A 9,012-nucleotide genomic window follows, 5' to 3' on the forward strand; every position below is an offset into this window, starting at 1 on the left:
AAGAAAATTATTAAAAACAGTAATTAACAACAAATGTGATGTATCAATCCCCAATCATTTCCCATGCCGAAATATTTTTTTCTTGCTATCATTGTAAAAATTTCAATTTCACATTCATTTTTTTATAAAACGTTCTGTAACTTTATAATTTGGTCATATAAAATTATACACTATGTGATGTGAGTACTTTGTTTCTTTCCTTTCTTAGCTTCTTGGGTTTGTTGATTGTATTGTTTTGTGAGGTTAGATCAAGGGGTGATTTTTTGTTGTCGTGCTGCTCTTGGTGTGCGTAGCCTATTTTTTGGTTACTAATAAAAAAATTACTAATCATAAAACTAAAAAATTAATTTGATTCTTAAAAAAATAAATATTTTGAAAATAAAATTATAAAATAACTAGTCCTAACCGTCACAGATTATAAATCATCAAATATATAAAGAGGAAGAAAATAGCTCATAAAAATATCATACTAATGTGGAGTTCGGGTGTGCACCATCGATCCCCAACAAAAATAATTCAAAGACGATATTAATAAATTGCAAATTGGCTAATGATGCTTTGTTATTTGACAGAAGACAACAAACCCTTGACTTATATTCTAGTGACAAATTTTCGTTCCGTTGTAAACAATTTCTACTATAATTTTCTATAAGTTCCACATTCGAATGAGTATCAATCGATCGAGTGCAACGTCACAATTAGCGACTCTCCCATCTCTTTCTTTGCATCCCTATCAATTTTCTCTTGTACGGAGTATAGATTTTAGCACCACACAGCATATTAATTTAAGTAATGTTTTAGCATTATTAAATAAGTAGTAGTAATATTTATCATGGATTTTTTAGATTTTTGTTTTAATGAAATCTTAATAAAATGGGTTTTCAACACGAAACACTTACTTGGCATCCAATGCATATATTCTATATTTCTACACTCTTGGTTTATATGGTCCTCAAATCAGTACAAGTGAAAATTTTGAATTTCAACTCTCAATTAATTTCGACAGACTAATTTGTTACAACTAGTTTTTGTGTGAATGCACTAAACTTATATGCATTATTTTAGGATTTTTTTTTATTTTAAAAATGAATTTGTACATTAATTTACCTCATATAGGCATATATTTTAAAGATTTATAATTAAACCCATTCAACCATAGAATCAATTCAAATATCGAGTGTGATGCGTAAAAAAAGTTGAATTCCTCTTGTATCCCATTATTCAGTAGCATTTGTACATGTATGCATTCATGGTATATAGAGACATCCCAATTCAATCTAGAAGTAGAAAGCATGTGTTGAGGATTTGTTCATTTCTTTATTTATACTAGTATCATTTATTCTTTAATTCAAATTCAACATGTTGCAATTTTCTTTTAAATACTAGTTATTTTTATAAATTCGGCGAATGTTTCAACCCTACATTTTCTCTACCTAGAAAGGCAGTTGGCATTATTTTGTTGATTAATTCGGGGCTTAATCGCCACATACTATTATCTTAGGATTTTTTTCAATGTTATCGAGCTGAATATCAATATTTAAGTAAAAAAGTAAGTTTACAAGCTAGTACTCCTATCTTCTGCTAATGCCTTCACAATATTAAAACTTACTGTATAAGATAGCTTTTGAGAAGTTTATAAGTTATTTTCCAAAATTTGTAAGCTCACTCTCGAAATGGTGTATATGGGATGCGTATGTCGCCACCTAAGTTTTGTGATAAATTATATAATTAATAGTCATCCTTTTCCTTTAAATGAATAATCATCTTATAATGTATATAATTAATAGTCATCCTTTAAATGAATAATCATCTTAATCTAGCTAATTAATGTTAACTTAACTATTTGGAATGCTGACACCACGAGGGCTTGGTTCAATAATATAGCTAGACATATTTTGTTCGAGAGCAAGTTTAACTAATCATAAATTTATAAAATAAAATACAAGTAATAACTTTATTATGGAAATTTTATTGGGGAGTGGAAATTAAGACTCCCTACTTCTAACGTTGCTTGCGATTTCCCCTACAAGTTGCAAATAACAACTAGTGGTATTTTAATTTGTTTTCAATCAACTACCAATTTTAGTCTTTAATACCGTCTGTTAATTAAGGAGGATAATTTCGAGAGATAGAGGCGAGTCCTTATCATATTAGGTGGATTGTTCTAAGTCCTTTGATCAACTCGTCTACTATATATTAATTACTCCATAAATCAAGGGATTGAAATAATCTAAAAAACCATAAAGATCCCCTCACCCCTTAAAAGGTAACTATTCGTGGCATTATGATGACATAGTTTGATTGCAACTTATTAAAAATGGACCACTCACTCCTTAAAAGGTCTTGTAAGGGGAGAGTTATCCACACTTATATAGATAAGTTAGGATAATACACCAAGTCAATGTGGGAGAAGATTTAAGAGTTTTAACACGCCCCCTCACATGTGGGCCGGAAAGACACATCGGACTTCTATCACGTGGGTAGGCAAGAGAAGAGATAAAGAGATAAAATCCATTATTGACTTGGACCCGCTCTGATACCATATTATAAATGTGTCACTCACCCCTTAAAAGGCCTTGTAAGAGGGAGGGTTATCCATACTTATATAGACAAACTAGAATCATCATCAAGTCGACGTGGGACAAGATTTAAGAGTTTTAACATGCCCCCTCACGTGTGGGCCAGAATGACACATCGGACTTCCATCACTTGGGTAGGCAAGAGAAGAGATAAAGAGATAAATCCATCATCGACTTGGGCCCTGCTCTGATACCATATTAGAATTGGGCCACTCACCCCTTAAAAGGCCTTGTAAGGGGAGGGTTATCCTCACTTATATAGAGGAGCTAGGATTATCATCTCTTCTCTTGCCTACCCACGTGATGGAAGTCGGATGTGTCATTCCGGCCCACACGTGAGGGGGCATGTTAAAACCCTTAAATCTTCTCACATATCGACTTGGCGTATGATCCTAGTTCATCTATATAAGTATGGATAACTCTTCCCCTTACAAGACCTTTTAAGGGGTGAGTGACTCAATTCTAATACAGCTTGCTCGGATTATTGAAGTCGAGAGTGATAATCAAGCTATAAGCTTTGATCAAGTTAGATAGAGGGTATGAAAGTTGCTTCATTCTCAAAAATATTTGGGATATATGAGAAGAAAATGTTGTGTTATACTGTTAACTAATTCTTAAATTGCTAATTACAAGTAAATGATATGTATTGGATTATTAAATAAATGTATAAGATCATTTAGCCACAAATATCAATACAATGTAAATAAATGTCAATCAGAAGTATTAATATCAATTAATAAAAAAATTTATCTGATGATGGGACACGTGTAACGTGAATGTGATGTGTGTATTTGGTGTTCGGAATCTGGACCTTTCAGGTGAAACTATGTAAATTATAAATATATAAAGATGAAGAACAAAAATGACCGCATAGCGCAGTGGATTAGCGCGTCTGACTTCGGATCAGAAGGTCGTGGGTTCGACTCCCACTGTGGTCGTTTTTTTCATTTTTAATTTTAGTAATGGGCTGTTTTGTGATTTTACATTCTTAGTTTTGGGCCACGGTGTGGGCTACCTCTATATTTTAAACCCGAATGTAATTTTATTTTCAATTGTGATTGGTTTTATAGTTTTGTTATTTTTTTTGTATTGTTATTTCCAGACTTATTTTATAGGTTCAAATATTCAAAATTGGTTAGTTAGATCGCATTATTTATTGCTTATATCTGGTTAGTTAGATCTCATTATTATTGCTTATCTCTAAAAGGACGATACATACTAATCAAAGTGATGTGATCACATTATACTAACTTCCTTGTTTTATATGCGACAAAATACTGTTGTACATATGATATCTCCCGTGTGGATGTTGATATAATCAATCAATACCCTTGAATAAGACCTTTGTATTCACAATCTCCACTTATATATCCACGCATATTGTATATTTAGGACTTAAGAGGCTGCACTTTTCATTAATAAATGTTCTACATATTTATTTATCATCAATTTTACGTCACGTCACACCTATTTATTTGTAAATATTTTCCCCTATTATATCGATAGAATGCGATCGCCTAAGCGTTGCTCAAGAATATTATTTCATCAATTCATTGCAATAATGTATAAGATGTTGTAACATATAAGGTGACTAAATGGGAAAATTTAATGGCTCTACAATATTTACCAGTATATGCACATCATGTGTAATTTACTAAATTTTACCATGAAATTACACTCACACCAACTAGCAATAATTAATCCTTTTACCATAAAATTACACCCACACCAACTAGCAATAATTATATGGATCTCCATTTGGACCATATCCAATCATATCTCTATTTCTAATTCAATGAAAGTTTATTCACCTTAGTTAATGAAGATTACGTACATAATAATAACGTACTGAAAACGTATTAATTACAACCCAACTTGTTAAGTTGTAAGAAAACTTCTTAATAAACTTGTCAATAGTATAAATATTGAGAATTTGAAATAAATCAAAATTCAGATCCGGATCCAATGAGATCAAAGATCCGGACCCATATCCATAAAAGGGTAGGCCCAAAGAGGAAAGAAGTGAGCCCACTGGTTTTAACAGTAAAAAATCAAATGTTTCTCTCTTTTTTTTTGAGAACACCTTCATGGTGGAGGATTCATGGGCCCCTGTCACGACCGCAGTTAGCTAAGGATAGCATAACTCGGGGAAACGTGACTAGGGGGATTAAAAGAAGCGGGGATAGAATTTAGGGGAAAAAGAAAAGAAAAAATAAATAATAATAATAAGGCCAAGCGGAACGAGACACACAAATTAACGTCAAAATAGAGAAATACTTATAACAAAATACACTTGATCATGCAAGATCGAGTGGTTGTTCATACAAGTTCTGATTATCAGAGTCAAACATAAAGTAGGCACTGCCTCTTAACCGACACAGCGGAAGCAAAAGAACGCGGTCCATGTGTGGAGACATGAACCTCCGAGAGTTTTATTCTTAATTAGCTACTAGCTTGCACTCCACAGCACTCGTTCCTCCCCCTTTTCACGACTCAACCTGCACATTTAGAAACATATGCAGGGCTGAGTACAAAAGTACTCAGTGAACACAATGCCGAAAATTACACATATACATTGAAAATATTGTCAAGCCATTGTCACAGTAACACTCAGGGGTTTTATTGAAAAGTCCCGAGCTTACTAAAAATATTCACATTGGACTGCAGTCCCGTTTTCCTGTACTTTGCCATATCTGATCACATTGTGCCGTCGAGATGGTGTTCTCGCACGGTCACCTTCTCTGCCCATCATATCAGAGGTTTCCATGTGCCGGGAAGGTGGCCACCTTCCACGGTCACCTTCTCTGCCATTCACGGTTAGAGGATTCCCGTGTACACTAGTCCGAGCGGGGACACCACCCTCACTGGGACCCGAATTCGACTTATATCACCATTCATAATTCACTTGGCCTTAGCCAAACAGATAGGCATCATACAAAACATTTATGGCAAGACAACATCATTAAAATCACGAACATGTGTTCGTGTTTTCACAAAATACAATTTGTATTTTTAGTACAAGAAAGCTCACCTCGTTCGCTTAGTTCCCTCAACTTGATTCTTTCGTTCCGACTTTACTTGCGAACGTACCCTTTTTAAAACATCACAATAGGAAAAGTACTAATTTAGTTTTAAACTAACTAATTAAATGAGAAATAAAAAAAAAAACTCAAGGTTTAACTTTATTATTAAAGTTATTATTATTATTATTATTATTATTATTATTATTATTATTATTATTATTATTATTATTAGAAATTTCCCCAAAATTTACACCATCTATTGCTACTTCGTTTGCTAATTCGGTTCCAACTAAAATTGGCGTTCTATACTTTATTCATTATTCTTACAAAAATATAGCACTTGGGCCACAACTAATTATTTTAGCTAACCTAATCATTTCATTCTTAAGCCCAAAATTTAATTTATTTGAAAATTGGGCCATTCATATTTATTTCCAGCTGCACCAACTATCCACAAGTAATTGGGCTCAATCATTTATTTTGAAGGTGGCCCAACTAATTAAATTTGGAGCCCAAAAGAAAAGGAAACCCATTTCAAGGAAGAAAACCTAACTCTATCTTCCTCCCTCATTTCAAACACTACACAGCAGCTTCTCTCTTCTCTCTCTCTCGCCTGGACTCCGCCGCAGCCGCCAGCTTCTCCGCCGCCGATCGGCGACGGCCCTCTCCTCCCCCGCGTCTCTCTCTCTTTCCTTCCTTCTCTCCTCACAGTCACGCCGCCGTCGCTCTTCCGTTCCAGTTTCGCCGCCGCCGCCACTGTGCATGCACAGGCGGCGGCTTCACTGTCCTCTTCCCGGGAGTTCACCGTCTGCATGCGGTCTCTCTCCCTCGGTCGGTCTGTCTCTCGGTTCGCCGCGCCGCCGCCGCCGCCGCGGATCCGCCGCCGCGCTGGTCCGCCTCAGCCGTCGTTGCCGCAGGTCCTGCGGATCCGCCGTCGCCGCGAACTCCCGGAAGGTAAGGGTGTGGGAAGTTCGATCCTTCATCCCCTTCTCTTTCCCCCTTTTTTTTTGGCTAAAGATTATATTTTTAATGCATTCTTTTGATAAAACTTTGGTAATCATATTCCAAATTTTTCCAGATTCAAGGAATGATAAAAAGGGCAGATGTGGTTTTAGAGCGTGGACTGCCATCGGTGTCGACGGAGTGCCGAGCTCGTTACCGGGAGTTCTTTGACAGATTCATATATCATTTCAAGCTAAGTTCATATTATCCTTTGAGAATTTGCTATTCTTATGTTCTTGGAATGCTATGGATACTATGTCCTTGCTAAGTTGTTCATATGAAATACCTATAAATGCTAAATTGGTGTTCTATAATAATGGGTACTAAGTTCATATGTTGGCAAAGACAGGCTTGGCAATATGTTGCAATATGTGAAGAAAAAGTGAGGTGTTAGATGGTACTTACTTTTGTGGTGTGAAGAAGAGAATAAGTGGTTGCTTTTAGACTTTGTCCTCTATGAGGTGGACGTCCGGTGGAGGGATTCTTGCTGCCTTTGGAGATGAGATAATTTTGGTATGAGGTGGGGCAAGTGAAAGGGATGGATCATGGATGATATTTAGGATGAGGAAACAAGTTGCAGACAAAAATCATATCTTACAAAATTCTCCTGATACTTGAAGATATGGTTGCAAGATACACATTAAATGCTGCATTAAATGCAGCCGTAAAAGAAACGATCTGGTAGGATATTGCTAGGATTTGTATTAGCTGTTCAAATCTGCTTTGTTTTTCCATCTTGCCTTATTTACTTATAAAAAAAAACATTTGCTTACTATTGTTTTATTTGGTGTAGGAAAGAACCCGTTTCAAGCTCGCAGCTGACCGCGTAGTAGTTCCCGATCTTCTTTAGAACGAAAGATGTATTAAATTTTGTTGAAATTTTATGGGTGTATCGGACATTATTATTATTTTGATTTTTGGGCTCTTATTTATTTATTTAAATTAATATTCTTATAGGTGTAATATATTTACGTTTACTAACGTTAAACAAACAACAACGACAATTCATCGTGGTTCAGATTTAATCACATAAGAGTTACTTATTTAGATAATCGAGCTACTAATATAGTCTCTAAATAATACCGGCTTAGCGGGTCGTTACATACTACCCCTCTTAAAAGAAATTTCGTCCCGAAATTTAGGAAGTATTTAGACAAAAAGCTCAGGATATCTCTATTTCATTTTCTCTTCTAGCTCCCACGTTGCTTCTTCCTGTCCGTGGTTCTTCCACAAAACCTTCACTGTAGTAATCGACTTGCTCCGAAGCTGCTGCACCTTCCGGTCTAGTATTTCTACCGGCTTTTCTTCATAACTCAGGTCGGGTTCTAAAGTGATTTCTTCGTGACGAATCACATGTTTCGGGTCGAACACGTACCTCCGAAGTTGGGAGACGTGAAATACGTTGTGCACATTCCCAAAGTTGGGGGGTAATGCCAAACGATATGCCACCGGGCCCACTTCTTCCAGAATTTCATAGGGTCCAATAAATCGTGGTTTCAGCTTTCCTCTGAGTCCAAATCTGGTTATTCCTTTGGAAGGAGATACTTTCAAAAAGACTTTGTCCCCGATGTTAAATTTCAATTCCGTTCGACGCTCATCGGCGTAGGATTTTTGCCGGTCTCGCGCTTCCTTGATTCGATTCCGAATTTGTCTCACGATTTCGATCATCTCCGCCACGGATTCTGGACCTAAAACTCTTCTCTCCCCTACTTCATCCCAATAGAGTGGAGATCGACATTTTCTTCCATATAGCGCCTCGTAAGGTGCCATGTCGATGGTGGCTTGATAGCTATTATTATAGGCAAACTCTACCAGGTGCAAGATGGATTCCCAGCTTTCTCCTCTATCGAGTACGACGACCCTTAGCATATCTTCCAGGGTTTGAATTGTCCTTTCGGATTGCCCGTCAGTCTGGGGGATGGAATGCGGTGCTGAAGTTTAATCTCGTACCCAATTCCCTCTGCATGCTTTGCCAGAATCTGGATGTAAACTTCGAGTCTCGGTCTGACGTGATAGATACATGTACTCCATGCAGACGCACGATTTCCCGTACATATAACTGTGCTAGTTTCTCGGACCCGTACGTGATGGGAATAGGGATAAAATGAGCACTTTTCGTGAGTCGATCAACGATTACCCAAATGGCAGTATTTCCGCGCTTGGATCTGGGCAGGCCTGTAACGAAATCCATGGCGATGTGTTCCCATTTCCACTCGGGAATCTCCAAGGGTTGTAATTTCCCATATGGTCGTTGGTGTAATGCCTTGACTTGTTGGCAAGTTAGACATCTCTCGACAAACACTGCAATGCTTCTTTTCATGCCGTCCCACCAAAATTTTCTTTTTAGATCCTGGTACATTTTCGTGCTTCCGGGGTGTGCGGTATACGGGGTGTCGTGTGCCTCAGTC

General features: G+C 36.8%; 1 long non-coding RNA gene and 1 other non-coding gene across 2 annotated transcripts; both read left to right on the forward strand.

Annotated features, from left to right (window-relative positions):
- Nucleotides 1-3,443: 3,443 nt before the first annotated feature.
- Nucleotides 3,444-3,517, forward strand: TRNAR-UCG. Its single transcript has one exon. It is a non-coding gene; the product is annotated as a tRNA-Arg (tRNA).
- A 2,683-nt stretch (nt 3,518-6,200) lies between these two features.
- Nucleotides 6,201-7,554, forward strand: LOC121764900. Its single transcript, XR_006042652.1, has 3 exons — nt 6,201-6,556; nt 6,681-7,285; nt 7,398-7,554. It is a non-coding gene; the product is annotated as an uncharacterized LOC121764900 (long non-coding RNA).
- Nucleotides 7,555-9,012: the final 1,458 nt, after the last annotated feature.

Source organism: Salvia splendens, chromosome 14 (genome assembly GCF_004379255.2).
Source record: "Salvia splendens isolate huo1 chromosome 14, SspV2, whole genome shotgun sequence".
Lineage (NCBI taxonomy): Eukaryota > Viridiplantae > Streptophyta > Magnoliopsida > Lamiales > Lamiaceae > Salvia > Salvia splendens.